This window comes from Haliaeetus albicilla, chromosome 1 (genome assembly GCF_947461875.1).
Source record: "Haliaeetus albicilla chromosome 1, bHalAlb1.1, whole genome shotgun sequence".
Lineage (NCBI taxonomy): Eukaryota > Metazoa > Chordata > Aves > Accipitriformes > Accipitridae > Haliaeetus > Haliaeetus albicilla.
In genome coordinates, this window is record NC_091483.1 from 40,526,817 (window position 1) to 40,547,738 (window position 20,922).

Sequence of the window (20,922 nt, forward strand, 5' to 3'; positions counted from 1 at the left end):
AAATCTCATCCCACTGGCTTTTTCCAGTACAAGCAGTAAACTTAAACCAACCTAACTGAAAACTCATAGCTCTCTTATTCCCACTGAAATTCTCATTTCAGATAGAAAATGCAGTTAAAAAATTACTCCTCACTAGATGATTTTCCCTCACTGATACGAAGGAAAACTGAAGTGACACAACAGAGAACAAGACCTATAATAACAATACAGTAACATGCATTTACCAGAAAGACTAAAAAGCTGGTGTCTACAAGACACAAAGCAGTGAATGAGGCAGCTCTGTTCTCTCCTATTACCCAGATAACAATGAAATACTTTTCACAGCCCTATAATGTTACTGTCCTACTAGCTTAAAAAACCCAAGAGATTGTGTCAACTAAGCCACATCTATTAGTGGCACTGGGTCAAGAGTTTCATTACGTTTGTGACGCAAAGATAAAATTTTCCCTTTCTGCTGCATGCTGTGAAGTCCACCCCTGGATCCAATTAATAGCAGGTACAAATCTGTTTTTAGATCAAGTGCCCTACAGTTGCAATTTTTGGAACTGTTGGCTTTAGAAAAGTGTTGAAATTCCCCACTGTCACCTGAGCATGATTCCCAGGTGGTACATGAGTAACAAAAATCTGAGAAGGGTTCTCCTTTGAATTACGCAGCCCAGTTCACTCAACACAGCAGATGACTGAGTATGACGCACATATGACTGTCTACCTTCATATGCTGTCTGTTCAGTTATGGTTGTGACTTCTTCATTTAACCAATATTCACTATTTTTTTTTTAAGTGAACTAACGCTCCATTACAACTTCCCTTGTAAGCTGTTTTTTAAGAAACATTCTTTCAATGGGGACACAGGGGATACAGAACAGAGGAAATAAACTGTGTTTAAAGAAAATGCTACAACTGTAAAACCTTATTTTCAATCCATGTCATTTTTGTATATTTAGACTGTACGCACTTCTACAGGAAGAGGATATTTCTTTATATGCATGTCATATCTAGCAAATTAGAAACCTGGCCTTTCTAAAATTAGAACTTGTAGGCAATAACAATATAAACAGACACGTTTTGTTAAAAATTACAAAAGAACAAATTCACTGATTTCATAGAATCTTTATAACCCTTCCCACCTCCCACTTCTTACAATAATAATAGTGCTCAACTTATGTCTGCAAATACCATCTTTTCTTCCATTCAGAGACCACAATTAATTGTGAAAACAACTAAGCATGGGTATTGGGGTATTTTTATTGCAACAAAAAAGAGATACTATTGTTATGACTCATTCTAACATACACAAAGCCTATTACAGGTACAACCTAATAGGATCAAATCAAAGATTTGTATAACCAGCAAATGGAAGGGAGACTGGGGAGGATGAATAGGCAAAAAATATGCTAAAAAAATGTGGGGAAAAAAACCCAAAACTATTCGTGTACTTGCTCTCCCCATTTTTTGAGGAACCTGTCACAGTTTCACAGAGACAGCTGCCACAAGGTCATAAATATTCACCGTGACACTCCCATCCCATTAGGTTCACTTAAACAGTACAGAATCTACAAAATCTCCATCTGCAGAAACACAGATGAAAAGGAGAGATCGTTTAAATTGAAGATTAATAATGAAGAACAAAAATTAATAAAGCAATGAAAGATACATTGAAAAAGTAAATGAAGAACTTTTTCAGGACAGAAAGCAAGGGCCTATTAAATTAAACTGTAAGGAAAAAAATTCATAAATTGTAAAAGGCTGGAATTCTCATAAAGCATAAAATTAAAGCAAATAATTCAGTTGCAGGTTGTAGTTAAGGCCACAATAACATTAAGAATCAAAAGACAACTAGACATTTTGTTGAAAGAAGAGTTTCTAGGATACATTAGCAAAATCCAAATGTAGGTCTCAGATAAGACTTTTAAGAGCTAATAAAATATTTTTTAAATATTACTGGTTATGAATACATCTCTGCAGATGGGCTCACAACTGCCTGCTTCAAAGTGTTTAACGAGGCATCATTCCACTTTATAATAATATCAGTATTATTATTACAGCTGTACTTAAATGTCTATCTCAAATATAATAAAATTATTACTCATGGTGACATCTTTGAAAATTGCTTTATGTGGACTATTAAAAAAATTGCAAATTAGAGAAATCTTCTGGAAAAAAAAATAATGGCTCACTATAATTCTGCTTATGCATAGGTCTTCTCTATTTTCTATATTTAGCTCCATTTAAACAGAGTGTGATTTGCTTAGTAAGAAAAATGTCAAAAACATAATTTAAAAGAAAATACGCACAATCTCTTCCAAAACAAAAATCCTATTTAGTCTAGGGTCAGAAAATTTGCTTTCATTTTTATTTTTGCTATATTAAGAACTGAATATCAGCTTTCAACTTTTCTTTGTAACCAATCCAGTTACATTTTGTCGCCTCTCAGGAAATGTCTTCATTCTAGCATCTCACACAAAAACAGTTCCAGTACAACACACGTGTACTTCCATTGCCAAGACAGTATACATGCGGGTGGAGGCACTTCACAGAGTCCCTTAACCTCCAACCTTCAAGTGTCACAGCTGTGCTCCTTCTCCATACCAGAAGACTCAGCTATCCTTCCTTCTAAGGGGTGTTCATGATTGAGTAGATGGAAGCCAGGCACTCAGACCTGGTGAAACCATGATACACTCTTGATGGGAGCACCTAGGAAACTGAGGTTGTAAGGATCATTCCAGGATCTTCCTGCCCTCTAATGTCAATTGAGCCAAACTGAGTCATTACAGATAATTTAACCTACTACTTTAGCATGTGCACTACTGTCACCTTTTCAACAGATCATTTGAAAATGGAAGGCAAGTTCACTTCAAAATGGAAGTTGTTGGAATCCTCTTTCTTTGACTGATATACACTGGGGAAAGAGTGTATATATACCATCCAACTTAAAGTGTGTGGAGTCTACACACCAAAGCAACTACTCTCCTCTATTAAGCCAGATGTCTGGAAAACTTCATACTCAGTGAAATTAACACCAGTTAGTCAGTGCTAACTTAGCCTCAGGAATTAACTTCTGGACATTTTACACAAAGGGGTTTATCAATGGAAGTCTTCACTTTAGCAGGAATTCTTGAATGAATGCTGCAAAACATTCTAAGAGCAGTACCTTCCAAATTTATTCAAAGATGTATTCGTGTCATCTAGCTAATCCTGGAGTCCTGTTCATCTGGCCAGAAGACACTAGGCACCTCCCCCAAGTGGAGTGTACTACTTCTAAACCTTAACTATCTGAAGCTGTGTATATGCATGTGTTTGTCTCTCCATGGTCTGTAAAGGCAGTCTACATGATTTTGTCCAAGTTGCAATGAAAGCAGATCTTTAGATTGAGATGCAGCAGACAGACAGGTAAGGATTCATGACATTGTAGCTTAAACTTTCAGTGGTGTTCATTCCAAAAACTGCTAAGAGTTAGCCCTCAGGACCCTAAGCGTTCCAGGTGAGGGTTGAAGGTATGTAGGCTGTTTGTGTACTACAGGACTTTGTCCCCAGCTGTCCTTTTGCAAGACCCATAAGACCCTTCATAAGACCCACCATTCCTCTCTTACCTATGCATGTGCTAGATGCCTCGGCAGGTAACCCTGGCATGCAGGCAGGAAGCACACAGTTGTAGTCCAGCCACATCCCCAGCCACAGGACAAAACGACCAAGGAACGTTGCAGGGTGTACCTGCTAGAAGTTTTAGCTATAAACTAGAGTTTATAGTTGTAACTATTTATTTTAGCTATTTAAACACACAAATACCACCTATCAGCAATATTTTTTCAATTTTACCACAAATTACAAGATAATTGGACCTGGAGAGGCCCAGGATTGCACCACCAACAGCTATGCAATCCTAGTAATGGGAGGTGGCAATAACGCACAAAACATTTTTTTCGCATGACCTTCTGTGCAGCTCTGTGTAAGATATACTATGCACATTGCTGGGCTAGTCAAGCAAAAAAAAATCCCACAAGCTGCTAATATTTCCTAGTGCCTAGTTAACAGAAAGCTGCAGAAAGCAGCACAGACAAGTTTTGCTCGCTTACTTACTTTCAGATTATTGACTTCTTACTGTGATTAATCACAAAAATAGAAACAAACAGGAAACATAGCAGTATTCCCACTGCCCTCCTGTCAGTTTGACAGTCATTTCTGATGTTTTTCTTTAGTTTATTTTCTGCTTAAATAAACCTTCTGCTTATAGTCACGGTGACTTTGAAACTATTCACAAAGCAAGAGATGTATAAAAAGGATATATTAAAGCCTGAGGAGTACAAAAGTCATACAAAATCTAAAAATACAAGCAACTTATCAGAGATTACTGCATAGTTGAAAGGCAATGCTCTCACAGTGCACACATGATTTAAAAAACAAAAACAAAAACCAAGCAACAAACTTACAGCCACATAGACCTGACATTAATGGAGAACTAGTTATTTGTGGAGCCAAAGCACTTTTGACATTATAACTCTGTTTTCTAGGTAGTAATTTCTTATGATTCACGCAGTGTAGCTTTATCTGAAATAGACCACAAAAATAAACTGCAATCAAAATAATTACAGAAGTATGAATTTGCCTCTCCCATTCACGTTTGGAGCAAAGAACTTACACTTTTTTCTAGGAAACTACTGACGTGGCAGCAGAAATGGAGAATCCTTAGACCAGTCTTGCACAAATCAGCCCACAAAAACAGTGCTGTCTTTTGTTCATTACATTAATAAATACTCGTAACTATCCTCTCTAGCTCTGTGGAAGGCACAAAGGGCCACAATCATTACAGTCCCCCAGGCTGTATCAGTAGACTATGGCAACAGTGACCCTGCAGAATGCCATTACCTGAGACGGCCACCCTTAAACCTGCCTTCAGAGGAGGGAGACACAACACTCAGGACACATCAACTTGTAGGCAACATGAGGAAAGAAATTGTAAGTTCCTTCTCTGCCAATATGAGGTTTCTCAGGAGTGTTCTTTCAATGGGTCAAAACAAGCTCCTCACGCAGGTCCACAGAGGTGAACATCCTTGTGTGGGCATTCTGGAGGTCCTGCTGCACCTCTCGCACCTCTATGACAATACAATCCCTCCACACTGCGCAAATTATCGATACAGGAGCTGAACATTTCATCTGTTGGGAAGCTGAAACAAGAGGGTTTTGCCTGAATCCAGGTAGTATGAGATGTAGATGTACAGCATAACAACACCGTATCTCACCCAGAATTGCTGTACCTGTTAAGTGGTGTAAATTAAGCTGAAGAGAATTCTCTTTGTCCCTTTTCTAAGACGATTATGACTCTTGCATTAAAGTGCGTTAATCTTGTTTTCGGAACAAACACGATTTGCAAACAGACTCAGCAAAAACAATTTTCACTGGTTCTTAATCCCAGCTACCCTTTCCTGCCAATGGACTAATTGTGGAGTAATAGCCAATGAGGGTAATAAGCAGGTGGAGTATAAATGCCAGGCTATATAACAGTACTCATTCCTTCCCTTCCAAGCTACTTCTATAGCACAGTCAAGATAGTCACCTCAAAAGACAGAGAAGCAAGCTCAGTCCGAGGGAGGCTGTGAAGCCAAATCTTGTTGCATAATTTGGAAGAATATACTATAACCACACCGTGTTAAATGAGGAAATCAATATATAATTTATAACTCCTACCCACACATTCTGTAAACCAACACATAATTAACCAGAAACTTATTATTAATGATAAAAAAGAATCATAGAATTAATTAATGTGTATTTTCACAACACTGAAAATAAACTAAAAAGTTGTCTTCTGTTGAATTTGAAAAAACATTAGACCGATCAAAAATAAAAAATAAACACTATTAGTCAGAAGTACTCACTGAGTGTACCATTCCCTCCTTTCTCTCCCACTGGACCTCAAAATTTTTTTTATTCATCAAAATAGAGTACCTTATCTTCAGTTCCTGAGAATTCTCCACAATAATTTTTTTCTTTTATTTGTGTGTCTTTTATGTCTTTGTTTTCACCAGCACTTTTTCAAATTTGGCATTGCTTATTCCATGATGAGCTATCGACCTCTTAATTTCCAAGGCAGCTTGCACAATTCTCCAGCTTTCCTTATGTTCAGCAGATAATGAAGCCATGGCTGGTGGCTTATGAAAGCTGTGCACATGTTCACTAGTACCAATTTGATATCTACATGTGCATTTTAAGACTACCCGAGATTTAGGAATTTTATACCTAGAGCAAAACATTGACTGTATGCTGACCCCACAGGATAAAATATTTCAGTTTAGTTGCATTGATACTCTTTCCTGTGTCATCCCATTTAATTTACAGGACATTTTTTCCTGACCACTGCTTTCAGTACTACTGGTGGAAATTAGGCATCATATATTTTTAAAAACACAGAAGTTTCACAGAGACTGTGCCCTTATTTCACCTTCAGCAAATCATAGTTTCATCTGTCTGATTTTAACAAAGCATGAAATTATACCTCAGCAAAGTAAATTAACGAGCAACACCAGGGAGGCTGTTGTATTTCTTAGTGTCATCAGTTCAGATATATCAATGTATATTCCTCAGTATACCCTCTATTAAAAAAAAAATCTATATAATAAGTAATGAAGCAAAAGATGAAAGACCTTCACAATATTTCTATTCTCCTTACCCTGCAAGATAGCTTTATATTAGTTTATGATCAGGAAGATGCTTACAGTATGCAAAAATGCTACAAATAACACCTGTACTCCCCTGAATATACTCACAGAAGCCAACACAAAAACATACACCAGGTAATATATGAGATTAAAGTTCAAGTCTAAGTTTAGTTCAGAAACACAAAAGAAAGACATGGGCAGAGCAGCAGAAGATTCATCTCCAGTGATCACTGAAACCTTAATTACAGCTGTGCAAGACACTCCTTGGAAATTAATGTGCTCTTATGGTCTTGGAATCTTCTACAACAAAAAAAATCTGTGCTATTCTTCACCAGCTTATATATATATAATCATCTAAATTCTTACTACTGATTTTGGTAGTGTGTTTTTTGTTTTTCAACTGGGTTAGTTTCACCTTTTGCCATACTTGCACTGGACTCTTATCAGGATCTCCAAATAAGTGACCCAACCCTGTATTCTCAGTGGAATCAAGGGAAGGTATTTCAACCCTTTTTTCAGAGGGCATGAGAAGAATAGGGTGAAAAGCTTAGTGCTCCAGAGATCCAGCAAGGGAAGTATTCAGAGACAATTATGAACTCTTGTTGCTGTGCATCAGCAAACATGCCTTTCATAAAAAAGAAATAATTTACCATTTTGTCTATGTAAACAGAACATCTGTGCTCTTAAATTTCTGTCAAAATGAATGGCTATCATATTTAGAAATAGCTGTGCTTCTATAAACATACAGAAGTAGACTTTGTGCTACTACTTATTTTACATGGAACATATTAAGATACCTAAAGTTTTGATGTTTTATAAGCACAGGTCAGAAATGTTATTTTGATGGTGATTAGCTGAACACAGAACAATCCAGCTGTGGGGAAAAAGAGTTAGAAAAAGGTTTCCGTTTCCTTATTTGTTCACCAGCTAAGATTAATAGAAATACTACGTGCAAACTCCCTTTAGAAGAAAAATATAATAATTACAAAACCGATCATAATGAAGCAATTGCCACCATGATCTACAAATCTCAATAAGTTATATAGTTACATGCCTGTTTACTATGACATCTAGTTTTACAATACTGATTGATTTATTTGGAATACTGCCAGATACATTAAATGTATAACAGAAATACTTTAATCAATATCACAATGAACAGCACGGAATTATTTCTAAAAAAAAAAAAGACTTGAGACAAACAAATTAGAACTATCTAATGGTTAAAAAATGTTAGATTTCTCTCTCTTGTAGCAACCTGCGCTCAGAATATATAATAATAGTAATAATAATTATAATAACATCCTTTTTCTTCCCTATGTTGTCTTTTCTGTTTGTACCAATATGATGGTTGAATATGTAAACTTTAAAAGCAACTACAGCCTTCAGCAGGAAGCTGCATATATGCTGCTTTGAGACATGCCTCTCTGATACTGTCCCCCACTTCCTTAATAAGAAGTGAATAGATAAAGCACTAAATATAGAGGTGTATAGGAGGACTTGAAATAAGCCAGTCAAGCCATCTGTGAAAATAGAGTGCTGCTATAGCTTCATTAACTTATTGACAACCAATCCAAAAGAGAATTCAAAGAAAACAGAACTAGAATTGCTTGTCTACAGTTCTCCAAGCAAGATTTGATTGGTTAAATAAGCCATATTAGTCCTTCTGGCCTGTATATAGTACCAGTCAGAAGTTATTGCAAACAGAAACTACCTTATTACTTCTTTTATTAGGCCCTTATTAAGTCAACGATCAGTCTCTAGAACCATTTCTCCTCCTCTGCTCAGTACTTCCCTCTGAAGCATGCTGCCAAAGTAGGCAGACTTAATGAAAAATATTATGTCCAATGCTTAAAAGAAATCTGTCTTGACTGATGTCAGTCTTCTAAAACTGCTATTATGTTTACCTAATCAGTGCTTACAAGCTTCTTCCTCTTCAGATTATCCCATAAGAATTGTCTGCAGAAATTGTCAACAGTACCCTTAGCATCTGTAAATGCCTATAGTCAAAACTGCACAATTAAACAAATTATAAAGAAATGAAGGTCCTAACAATTTCAATACAGATATACCAGAGGCAGAAGTACATCCTCCTCTCTATAATCTCACTGCATATGACCCAGACACAGAAAAGAGTACAAAGTCAGCGTATTGGCAAAGTGATGGAGTGGGCATCAGAGAGCAAAAACAGCACAAGTGCAGATTAAAGATGCATAAATGTCCACTAGCGGTAAGGACCAGTGACAGACTATTATCTTGCTGGAGCAATTGGCTTAGGAAGTGCTGCTACAGCCTGTTTTTCCTACAAAACAACACAGTTTCTTGGCCCATGTGAAACTATTTAATGAGTATAGGCAGGTTTTTTTGCTGTAGCCCACCAAAATTCTCAAATTCCTAGGCTTCAAAGCAATCTGCTACTCCATATAAGAGTGGTACCACATGAATGATATTTACATTGAGTGCACAAGTATCTTCAATGCTTCTGCAAAACTGAAGTTATACCTAGAGAAGAATGCTTTGTATAATAGGGAAACTGATGGCAACAAAGTTCAGGACTATGGTACCTTTGATGTATGTGAACGTTTGTTCAACACATATACCAGAAGGAGGTTCACTGGCACTTGGGAGGAGTAAATATGGGGTTAGTTCTGATGGCAAGAGAAGAAAAAATGCCTACATGCTCACATATTGCCAGCTCTTTAGCCAGACTTCAGAATTGTCTATAACTGTACAGTAACAGACAATGTTGCAAACATTTTCAAATGGGGGGGGGGGGGGAACAAACAAACCCCCACCAAACACATTTTTCTGCTATTTTGTCCTCAAATGCAGTCATGCTATTAAAATCAGATGGAAATCAGCATATTTGCAGGACTCCAAATAACACATTTGTTGTTTGGGAGGCTGCAAATGTACTTTAGTGCTCAGCATGCAAAACAAAACTCAACTTTTGCATTCTGTCAGAGACTTTTCTCCATGTTCTCACCTAAGATTTTTCCAAGTCACTTCTGTACTTTTGTCCCAAATGTTGTCTTATCTTTGTTGAATATAAATGTCTCTGATATACACACACTTATACACACATAAAATACTTGCATTTCTCAGAAAGACACGAAGAGATGAACAGAGCAATTGAAAGAGAAGACAAAGTTGAAATAAATTAGCCAATTCTAACTCAATCTTACCTCTTTTCATGTTGTTTGGGGTTTTTAAGGCTGCTGTTATGATACTGGAAATCCACTTGCCTGACTAGTGCTAAGTAATTAAGCCTATCAAATAATACTGAAAATCTAACAAATTCAGTTATTAAGGCAGCATTATCAGAGCAGCAGTTTCTCTTCTCTCTTCCTTGACTAATCATAAAAGTTTCCTTGAAGTATCCTGGAATATCCCCTCCAGATTCTTTGATAAAACCAAAAGGAAATGCTTCATAATCTAAGTCATTTTAATACATTTAGGATAACACAGGGCAATTGCTGAAGTTTCACCAGTACTGTGTGAATATGAAGAACGACCCACCGTAGGAGAAGATCGGGTTCAAGGCCACCTAAGGAGCCTGAAGGTGCACAAGTCCATGGGGACCTGATGAGATGCATCCATGGGTCCCGAGGGAACTGGTGGATGAAGATGCTAAGCCACTATCCATCATATTTGAGAAGTCGTGGCAGTCCAGGGAAGCTCCCACTGACTGGAAAAGGGGAAACAGAACCCCCATTTTTTAAAAAGGGAAAAAAAGGAAGACCCAGGGAACTACAGGCCAGTCAGTCTCACCTCTGTGCCTGGCAAGATCATGGAGTGGGTCCTCCTGGAAACTATGCTAAGGCACATGGAAAATAAGGAGGTGATTGGTGACAGCCAACTTGGCTTCACTAAAGGCAAACTGTGCCTGACAAATTTGGTGGCCTTCTACGATGGGTTTACAGTGTTGGTGGGTAAGGGAAGAGCAATGGACATCATCTACCTGGATTTGTGCAAAGCGTTTGACACTGTTCTGCACGACATCCTTGTCTCTGAATTGGAGAGACATGGATTTGACAGATGGACCACTCAGTGGATAAGGAATTAGCTGGATGGTCGCACTCTAAGAGTTGCGGTCAAGAGCTCGATGTTCAAGTGGAGAGCAGTAACAAATGGCATTCCACAGGGACCACTATTGGGACCAGCGTTATTTAACATTTTTGTTGGTGACATGGACCGTGGGATCGAATGCACTCTCAGCAAGTTTGCTGATGACACCAAGCTGTGTGGTGCAGTCAACACACTGGAGGGAAGGGATGCCATCGAGAGGGACCTCGACAGCTCGAGAGGTGGACCTGTGCAAACCTCATGAAGTTCAGCAAGGCCAAGTGCAAGGTCCTGCACATGGGTCAGGGCAATCCCAAGCACAAATACAGGCTGGGTGATGAGTGGATTGAAAGCAGCCCTGCAGAGAAGGACTTGGGGGTGTTGGTTGATGAGAAGCTCAACATGACCCAGCAATGTGTGTTTGCAGCCCAGAAAGCCAACTGTATCCTGAGCTGCATCAAAAGAAGCATGACCAGCAGGTCAAGGGAGGGGATTTTCCCCCTCTCCTCCACCCTCGTAAGACCCTACCTGAAGTATTGCGTTCAGTTCTGGGACCCCCAACATAAGAAGGACGTGGACCTGTTGGAGCGAGTCCAGAGGAGGGCCACAAAGATGATCAGGGGGCTGGAGAACCTCTCCTATGAAGACAGGCTGAGAGAGTTGGGGTTGTTCAGCCTGGAGAAGAGAAGGCTCCAAGGAGACCTTATAGCAGCCTTCCAGTACCTGAAGGGGGCCTACAAGAAAGCTGGAGAGGGACTTTTTACAAGGGCATGTAGTGACCAGACAAGGGGTAATGGCTTTAAACTGAAAGAGGGTAGATCTGGATTAGATATTAGGAAGAAATTCTTCACTGTGAGGGTGGCGAGGCAGTAGAACAGGTTGCCCAGAGAAGCTGTGGATACCCCACCCCTGGAAGTGTTCAAGGCCAGGTTGGATGGGGCTTTGAGCAACCTGGTCTAGTGGAAGGTGTCCCTGCCCATGGCAGGGGGTTGGAACTATGTGATCTTTAAGGTCCCTTCCAACCCAAACCATTCTATGATGCTGTGATTCTATAATATTAATAGAATGAAGACAATAGTGTTCAGTTTTTACTTTACAACACGAAGAGCAGAACTAAGATTCTGATTTCTAACAGATTTTCTTGTATTTGTACTTAATTTGAGATTGTTTCAAGTTATATCAGAGTAGTAAAGAAATACTAAGATGAAGAAATTCTTTTGGAATAAAATCAGAAATAAATATCAGGACATTTTCTGACACTTCATGAAGAGCTTGAATTGTAGAAGACTAGTGTTTGCAAGTTTTTATTTGGTTGCAGGTTATGTCAAACTACATTACCTATGCTGCGCAGGTATATGATTTGCTGCTACTTTAAAATACAGTGCCACATAAGGAGAAAAATTCTGAAATAGTTATTTTTAAAGGTTTAAACAGCTGCTATCAGTTTTGAAACCCTCTTCATTAGTACTTTTCCCCCTTATAGTTTTCAGGAGCTTGCTAACTAGATGATGTTTAGTTAAACCATGATAATTATATATACAAGAGAAAAAAATAATATACTGGTTAAATTCTAGCTTATAAACTTCCAATCTCCTTCCAGATATACTTTTTAGGCATATATTTTCAAATTATAACTCTTGATTGGGACTATGAACTTGTGAATTCTGTTCTCAGCTCTGCCACCACCTACATGAATCTGCCATAATCAACAGTCTAATGCTTTCAGTTCTTTGTGTAAAATGGATCTTCTAATATTTTTCTTGCAGTATTGCTAAGAGGACAAGTTCATCTCTCACTTGCTTAAGTATTTTGATGTAGACAATTAGACTCAAATGAAAACAATATTTAAATTCTTAAGTGGAGTTCTCTGTGCAATATATGTAAAATTGAATGATTTAACGATAGCTCGAAGAAAATTCTTTGCCACAAGTGGCACAACTGTAAAGGGCACTATCATATAATTTAATAACTCTGGAAAAAGATGACGAATCCAGAAGAGGTCTGAGTCACAGCAGACACCTGCACAGGTAATCTTTGCTAAAGAACTTTTAGTGTAAAAGTTTCACACTCTCGCACAGGTTTGGGGGTTTTCTACCTTTCATTCACTTTTAAAAGAATTTCTGAAAAATAAGCTATTGCAGTTTAGCATACATCACAGTGGATATATAACCTATAATGACACAACATGAACATCTTGCTCATTAGATTGAAAACCTTAACAGAAGAGGAAAAATGCTTGTTTGCTCTTCACTAAAATATAGCAAGTTAATAATAACAGGCATTAAACATAAGGCCCTTGGCAGGGTTTTCTTCAGAATCAAGCTGGAAGTCAAAATGACAAAATAAACCCTTTTTTACCAGCAATATGAATACAATTTAACATTTAAGAACAGAAAAGAAGAACTTACAGGTAAAGCAATCTTTTAGAAAATTTCTGCTATGACAGAGCTTCACATGGCCCTTCACATTACTTGCTGGGTTCATTTCCTAGAACAAACAGAAACAAGACACATGTGAAACCAGTTTATATCGTATCGAAATGTTGCATACCTACACTTAATAGCCTTAAATCATGTTATGAAGCAAGCTTTGGAAAAAATTTTTATGCTGGTGTCTTCCAGATGGCACAAGCTAAAACAACAATTCTGGACTTGAAATGTAGTCCTAAACAACCTTTATCAAATCCTATACCAGATACTGATTCCCACTAATCTTTCTGTAGACTCTCAGATTGATTCGAGATTAATTCAAGATTAATACTTGATCTCCCTGAGCACAGGAAAACCATACATGATTTGCCCTCTATCAGCCACACTAGTGGAAAAAGCCTTTTTGTAGCCAGATAACCCATATGGCATTGGCAGAATACCATTCAAGAATGAACAAAGCTTAATAAGCCAAAAAAGCCAAAACATGTAATTTGTTCACTCGCAATGTTTTTACACACATTTTCTCATAAAACAAAGAGTAAAATACATAAAACATTCAACAAAAATAGTTGTCTTATGAGGGTAACAAATAAAAGCTCTATCCAGCAAAGGACCCAAACCAGCTAAACTTGAGCTGCACAGGAGCACGTGGTGGGTGTTTGCAGCGGGCAGCTCCCTGCTGTGGGGGACGGAGGCCCGCAGCTGCCGCCACGACCTGCTGCCCGGGGAGGTTTGCTGCCTGCCAGGGACTCTGATCAGGACATCGTGGAAAGGCTGCTGCAGACTATTACCCTCTGCTGCTCTTCCATACAGGCACCAATGATGATGCCAGGGGCAATCAGGAAAGCATCAAGCATTGATACATTGCTGTGGGGTATGTCGGGGTCAAGGGCATGGGGAGCTCAGGCAGTTTTCTCCTCAATCCTTCCAGAAAGGCAGAAGAGCGTGAGGAGTAGACAGATCTCAGAAGTCAACAATTGGTTGTGCAGTTGGTGTGGGCAACAGGGGTTTAGTTTTTATATGATCATGGGATGTTCTATGAGGACAGAGGATCATTTAGCAGAGATGGTATCCACCTATGTGAGGAAAAAACATTTTTGCCAACAGCCTGGCCAATCCAGTAATGAGAGTTTCAAACTAGGAATAACAGGGGCAGGAGAAGATGACCAGCAATCAAGTGAGGAAGTGAAGGACCAGGTTGGCAAGCAAAGAGTATGGGGCAATGTAAACAGGAGGAAATTTGTAAGCAAAAAAACCCAGGGCTGTAGGGGTCCCACCCCAACTCTGTCCACATACATAGGGAAATGCCTACCAGGCAGAATTATGGGGAAAGCTTTTCTGGGAAATTAGCATGCTTTTGTACCTCTCCAAAGAGCCTGTACACTAATGCACACAGCATAGGGAACAGGAGGAATTACGAGGTCTGCATGCAGTTGGAGAATTATGACCTCACTGGAATCACAGAGGCACGGGTAGGGTAGCTCACACAAACCTGAAGAACAGGAAATGTTCCTATTGGTGTTATCTGCAGCATAAGGAAGACTACAGAAAATGGTGGCCCACTGCTGTTGGAGACCTGTCACAAAGGATATGAGGAAGGCCAATACACTGAATGCCTTCTTCACCTCACTCTTTACTGATAAAACATTTCCTCAGCAATCCCAGGTCCCTGAGAACAGTGGGAAAGCCTGGAGCAAGGTAGAATTCCCCTCAATGGAGGAGGATCAGGTTAGGAAGCATTTAAACAAACTGGACACACACAGATCCATGGGCTGTAATGAGATGAACCCACACATAAGAGGGAGCTGGCACATGTCATTGTGAGACCACTCAGTCGTTAAAAGATCATGAAAGATCACAGTGATCGGGGTGTGGGGAGGAGATTCTGAGGATGGGAAGAAAGTAAACATTGCCCCTACTTTCAAAAAGGGCAAGAAGGAGGATCCAGGAAACTGCAGGCCAGTCAAAGACTCACCTCAATCCCTGGGAATGGAATGGAGAAAATAATCCTGAAAACCATTTCCAAACACAAGAAGGACAAGAAGGTGTTTGGGAGTAGTAAGCATGGATATATGAAGAGGAGATTGTGCCTCACCAACATGATAGCATTTCACAATGAGAAGGCTGACCCAGCAGACAAGGAAAGAACACCGAACATTGGTTATCTTGACTTTAATAATGCTTCCATTACTGTCTCCCATTGTCTCCTCCCTGACAAACTGATGAAACATGAAGCACATAAATGGAGATTGAGATGAACAGAAGACTGGCTGAGCTGCTGGCCTGAAAAGTTTATGGATAAGCAGCACCAAATCAAGCCAGTCATCAAAGGCACACCCCAGGTGTCAATACAAGAGTCAATACTGTTCAACAGCTCATCACTAACTTGCAAGATGGGACAGAGTGCACCTTCAGCAAGTTCACAGATAATACAAAACTAAGAGTAGTTGATACACCAGAGGGTTGTGCTCCCATTCAGAGGAATGTTGACAGGCTGAGAAATGGGTCAACAGTAACCTCATGAAGTTACCTCAGGAATAATCCCATACACATTGGCAGAAAAGAACCTGAGGTACAACAAGCTGGCCATGAGCCAGCAATGTGCTCTCACAGAAAGGAAGGCCCACAGCAACCTGGGCTGCATTAGGAAGGATATCACCAGCAGACTGAGGGAAGTGGTCCTTCCTCTCTAACTCAGCACTGGTGATCCATCCTGAATGCTGGGCCCAATCCTGGGCTCCCCAGTAAAAGAGACATAGGCTTACTGGAGCAAGTGCAGCAAAGGGCCATGAAGACGATTAAGGGACTGGAGCATCTTTTGTATGAGGAGAGACTAAGAGAGACGGGGACCTTGAGAAGATAAGGCTCAGAGGGATCTTAGCTATGCTTGTAAATACCTGATGGGTGGCAGAGTAAGGAAGGAAGAACCAGACTCTTCTCTGTGGTATCCAGTGAAAAGGACAAGAGGCAACAGCCATAAATTAAATACAAGATATCCCATTTAAGCATAGTGTAGTTTGGTTTTTTTTTCCTATGAGGGTGGTCAACCAATGGCACAGGTTGCCTAAGATGACTGCAGAGTCTCCATCCTTGGAGATGTCCAAAACCCAACTGGACATAGTTCCGGACAATGTGCTCTAGGTGACCCTGCTTTGACCAGGGGGTTGGACAATCTCCAGAGGTCCCTTCCAACCTCAACAATTCTGTGATTCTGTGAAGTGTTATATTTAACTGGTCTCTGCTTAAAATAAATTGAAAAGAGGTTAAATTAATCACCCATGAAATCTCTTCTCTACGATGCATTAAAAAAAAAAAAATTACAGTCAACCTCATTGTGCTTTAGCTAGTGTAAAAGGCACAAAAAGGTTATAGCTGAAAGCTAGCAACATATAGTAAACCTGACAGTAATGAATGACAACATGTCTTTTGGCCTCTCTGATATTAATGGCAAGACTTTACAACCACAGATTAAGAGCAATGGAAGAAATTCAGATACTCTGATCCAATTCATTGCAGAAGCCATAAAATTTTCCCCAATAATTCCTGCTTCTAACTCTCCTCGTTTTCCCTGAAAAAACAGAATATACATAAATATATAACTTCAGGCAGATGTTCACACGTGATATTTAAAATGTATTAACAACAAATATATCAAATATATTTTGTTTCATAATGGAAATATGTACTTAAAAACAAACAAACATTACTCTTACCCCTCAAAAAAACCTGGTTAACATGCACTCTAAAAATGTGAATCAACTCCATGGTATTCAGTGGTATGGTATTTCATGGCATTTCATACTAAATGAAAAACACCAACATTTATGTGGGCACTCATGACTTTATGACAGCATGACCCAAAGAACTGTTCTACTGCCTGTGGAGAAATCAACTCATGGAGTAAGTTTTATAACTCATGAAGAACAGAAGCACAGTTAGATTGTAGATTAAAAGCCCAAAGACATTTTTTACAGTCAGTATATTACTTAGGAAAAAAAAAATCCTTTGGCAGTTGAAATCATACATCTTCAAGACAGCAGATTAAGCTTTTATTTTTCCAGGGAGAACAAAGAATAGATGTTAAACAAACATACAGTGTAATTCTGTACATATGTAGTCTTACAAATGTATGTTGCATGTATACAGTCACATGGGTATCTTTTGTGTTCATGTTGCTAAGGAAACAAACTTCCGTGCCAAACATATGATAACAAAGAGATTCTAGTTCTTAAGCAGGGTGAATATGTGTCTTTTACTTTTTTTTATTTTTTAAATCAAGGAAAAAAAGCTAGTGTATAAGGTTACAGAATAGTTCTCAACAGCCAAGAGCATGTGACGCTAACAAAATTATAACATTGGAAATACAAAGATTTTTCATTCCATAGTGTTTGTGTACTTAGATGTAACTTGAGAGGCTAGCCCAAAAGGTAGCAGATTACAGCATAAAGTTAGGACATTACTGGTTTTGCATAACACAGAAGATGAGGCAGATAAGCCTGAAATTTTCTTTGATTTGTTGAAAACTCAAAATCTATAGGAAAACTTCACTACTGAACTATTCAGATCAGACAGTTGTTTATCAATGGCATAAGATAAGAACCCATACTATCCCATTTAAAGGAAGACAAAACAAATTACTATAAAGAACTGTGTTCTGAAGATGAAGCTATCAGTGTACCCATGAAAAAAGGACGAATCAAAGAACTATGTTACATAGGTTTGAGTTCATGTTTTCCTGTTGTTTCACAGGACATTACACAATCTCTATTCAACACCTGTATCTGTTTTATTTATCTTGGTCCATCTGCTCTGCAAATGTTCTTGCAAAGCAGTTTCCCATGGCAACATCAAATACCACATAGTCCCAGTCCTCTGCTGAAGCACTTCTAACTGATCAACTCCTGAATTTCAAGCAGCATCTTTTTCTGCAGTACTTAAGTAAATAATAAACAAATGGAGTATTTCATCAAACCAAATAAACACATGAATGAAACAAATACCCATGAATAAAACCCCCTAATTAGGGATTATTTTTTAATTTTATTTTATTGTTTTTATAATTTCTTTTTTGGAGATAATTACATTTAAATCACCTAAGGCACAGGTGGGATATCTACGTTACAGAAAAACTGTCAAACATTGGTAGTTTTTACTTGATTAAAATTTCAAAATCATTATGTTACACGTAGCAAAACAAATTGAGCATACATTTTAAAGAATAAGATTATGCTATGCTGGAAAGTTAATTTTGGAATGAAAAGTCCACAATGACTGCCTACTATAGGACAACTTCAGCTAGATAGCATCACCTACAAATCATTAATAGCCCATCTAATTTTTTCATCCTCATGTTTACAATGATCAAAGAAATATAAGAGGAAAATTTCTCGATACATTTTCATGCAAGATAAAAAAATAACAGTGCTTTCCTGAAAGTAACTTATATTTTATCTGAGAATCTATCCTGAGAACCCCTTCTCCCTATTTCAAGAAGCAGTAGAAATATATAATATTCATTTTTAAGTGAAGATCTTCTGAAAAACTCTCTTAAAGTAAGCACTCAAACCTCCCCCCCCAAAACCCCTCAGTAAATATCACATTAGTCTTGAGCACACTGGTTCTGAGAAATTGTAACAGTAGAGTTGTTCAAACTGTAAATTAAAGAAGAATTGTCTTAAGTTAGGAAAACTGGCCTACTGAATTCCAAAGTCTGAGATCTGTATTTTAGATTTGTCCGTCCAAAACCACCAGAAGCAGCTAGGAACAGGCCCTATAGAGATTTAAAAGGCAATCAGACCTTCTAGGTCACTTCTACACCACTGTACTTTGGTTTATAGTACTTTAAAACCTAGAGCTGCTTTAAGAACTACCACATATTTATGCAATCTCAGATCCACAATAAAAAGCACGATGAAATTCCCCCAATATTTTTCTATCAGCATCACCTCCTTTCACCTATACATTTACTTGGATTATTCTTGGGGTTTCCCAGGCATTCTCCTCTGCTCATCCTGGAATTTGGCCCAAACAGGCTTTACAGATTGGTCTAGATTGCTGGTCTGTATGGCAAAGTTCTGTGCAACAATTCTGATATTTTTAGCTAGAAAGGCTTCTTTGCATGTCTTAGACCTAAATGACACTATGGGCTAATGCAGCAAATGTGGCATTTCTATGAAGCACAGGACAGAATGTGAGGACTGCTCAGTTGGTCTGTGCATATGCAGGAAATCCAGTTCACTTTACAAATACATGCAAATGTTGCTGGACAGATAAATCCAAAATACAAGAGCCCTCTGCCTGTAAATAAGAACACATGAAATATCTCTTTACAAAAACACCTGTAAGTTCACCTGCTACCTTTCCAATGATTTTCTACTACCCACCCAAAGTACACTGCCTACAATTATCAGTAGACAGAACTTCTCTCTATTTCTGGTGAACAATAGATGCATTTTATCATTACACTTTAAAAAACTTTATTCTGTATTATTTTTAACAGGTCTTTAAAATATGCCCTTGAGTTGATGAGTCATATGTTTATGATTTCCAATGCCTTTTATTTCTCAAGCAAAGGCAGGTAGTAGCACTTCTGCCATCAGTCACTAAGATGATGCTAAAAACTGGTAATTCAATTCCTTAATTGTATGAACCTAACCATGCATGCATTTTATTATTCCTTACTATATACAAAATATTTGTCTTTAATATGTAGATTGGTTTATAAGAAAATGAAAGGTAAAAATATTTCAGCCAAAATTACAGTGAAAGCTATATAAAGTACATTACTGCAAGTTTTCATCAAACCACAATTACTCTGTGTTTACTTGTCCATAGGAGGATTAGATTTCTACTCATTCTAAAATACCATAGTAAAAATATCAGTGATAAAATGATCAGTAATGGTCAATTTCATTACATGCAATAGATATATGTGAAATAAATTGGCTGAAAGCAGAGGACATTTTGAAAAAATATTTTTCAAATATGCTACTTCAAAAGTAATCATCTAAACTAAAAATAAAATACAAATTCTTAAAGGACTAACATCCTGCTTTTTCTGACAGTGTCTGAAAGACTATAAAGGCTTTATGTTATTAGAATCTATTCTAGAAATGGCTAAACAGCCAGTACCGTATTCATTTATCCTTTGTCCTCTTAAGCTTTCAGGGTGCTGTGTAGCCATAGTAACTATGCCTTTTCTCTGTGAAATCCATTAGTTGGTTTCAACTGGGATTCAATACTACCATAAAATCAAAGCCAAAGATTAAAAAAAATTATTATTAAAAAAAATCATTGGTGACAAGCATTTCTTTTAAAAGCAATTTCTGCATATTTATGCTTTATACATAACAGCAAAAGAAACCAAAAGGTTAAAAGGACATCAAAAGATAAATTCAAAATTAATTTTAAAACTTGGTTACCAACAGGAATGACACAATACCACCTCAGACTAGATCTCGGAGCAAAACTAGCTCTCATTTGCATTAAGTCAGTCAGTGCTGCTGGCTGGCTGGCCATCAACAAAACAGCACAACACATTAGCTTTCAACCTCACCATCTCACTCCCTTTCGGACAGCAGACTAAGGTGCAGATATTACAAAGGAAGAGAGACTAGGATTTGCACTGCAATTTGGACAAGCCCACGCAAAAGATAAAACCCACCTTTGTTCCTACAGTATTTTGTGTGACAATACAGACAACAAATAATCTGTTGAGTCTACATTGTGGAAGAATTCTATCAATAGGAAATTGAAAATCTTGGATTCTTATTCCA

The 20,922-nt window shown here is 38.1% G+C and overlaps 1 protein-coding gene across 7 annotated transcripts in view; it reads right to left on the reverse strand.

Annotated features, from left to right (window-relative positions):
- The window catches only part of MARCHF1 (membrane associated ring-CH-type finger 1), a 274,990-nt gene that overhangs the window by 178,765 nt on the left and 75,303 nt on the right, over positions 1–20,922 (reverse strand). For all 7 annotated transcript variants that reach the window (XM_069786356.1, XM_069786351.1, XM_069786371.1 and 4 more), the window contains exon 2: positions 13,127–13,205. The gene's annotated coding sequence lies outside the window, so the exon portion shown is untranslated. The remainder of the gene's footprint in view (positions 1–13,126; positions 13,206–20,922) is intronic.